Source organism: Mus caroli, chromosome 9 (assembly GCF_900094665.2).
Source record: "Mus caroli chromosome 9, CAROLI_EIJ_v1.1, whole genome shotgun sequence".
Taxonomy (NCBI): domain Eukaryota; kingdom Metazoa; phylum Chordata; class Mammalia; order Rodentia; family Muridae; genus Mus; species Mus caroli.
The window spans coordinates 92,419,333-92,420,627 of record NC_034578.1 but is presented as its reverse complement, the minus strand read 5'-3'; positions in this window follow the sequence as shown (position 1 = coordinate 92,420,627).

Sequence of the window (1,295 nt, the reverse complement as noted above, 5' to 3'; positions counted from 1 at the left end):
GGCTAAGTTTACCTGGGCACTGGTCCCATTTCTTTGTGCACCTGGCAGACTTCTTTGCTTCTAGGCCACTTTTGCACCTGTAGGCTGGGAGCTTTTTCTTATCTTTCCCTTTAAAGGTCAGTTCTAAGTTCAGCCTCTTGTAGTGTCTGTTAAATGCACTAAATTTATAAGCGAAAGTGACGAGTTTCCTTTCCCTCCTTCTTCCTATAATATCAACAGATAACAGCTATAGAAAAATTGCAAGGAAAATACAAAACACAGCCAACAAGATTTTAGAGTTAGAATTTTGCAGAAAGTTTGGCCAGTGACAAGACAAGGTGGTTTAGTTATTGCCACTGTCTACCGCATAACAGTAAGACTTTCAATATGATTATTGTTTACTCCCTTTATATAAAGAGCAGTTCTGCTTAGAATACAGTGTTTGAGTCATGCTACTGCCCAGAAATGAGGCTCTTAGTGAGAGCATACATGGACCAAGAACAATTTTATGTGACCCCAGCCTGGTAAGGCATTCTGCATTGTCAATGCAGAACACAGGTCTCCCTTCAAAGGGACCAAGAAAGAGCTTATCCTGGAGCCAAAGATGAGTGACCATGGCCAGTATAGAGACGCTCATAACTCCAGTTCCAGATGTCTGGCGCCCTCTACTGGCTCTCTGGTGTACCTACACATAGTGCACACAAACTCATGCAGACACATACATATACACATAATGAATATAGATAGGAAATCATATAAACATTAAAGCTATAGCTAATTCAATCTTTTAGTATAACTATTAATCTTATAATATTTACTTTTAAAGCTCCTTGTACCTATATAAAATTTTCATAGCTCACCTANATTTTTAAAAGAAATAATCCATAGATTGCTATAAAATATTATGTCCAAAGTAAACAACTCCATATGCCTTTAAGTTATCCAATTGTCCTTTATAAAAACTTGGCCCAGGATAAGGAAAGATCATAAAATTAGATGTTTTGAGTTTCTAAATACTGACATTGTGCTTTAATAATGACAATCATAGATTTCTATAGAATATTAGTTTATATGTAACCTTAGTGTATAGCCTCATCTGTATGTTTATTTATACAAATATACACCTACAATACAGTACAAACTATAGATGTCACTCATAAGCATAAACATTGCATAATCTTTAAAAATCATCAGCCTGTAAGAACTCCTAATTTTTCTCCAAATCTCTTTTATTTAAAAGGATTTGACAACACAAAGACTTTTGTCATACCAAAAAAAAAAAAAAAAAAATTACAAGTGTTTGCATTAAAACAAAA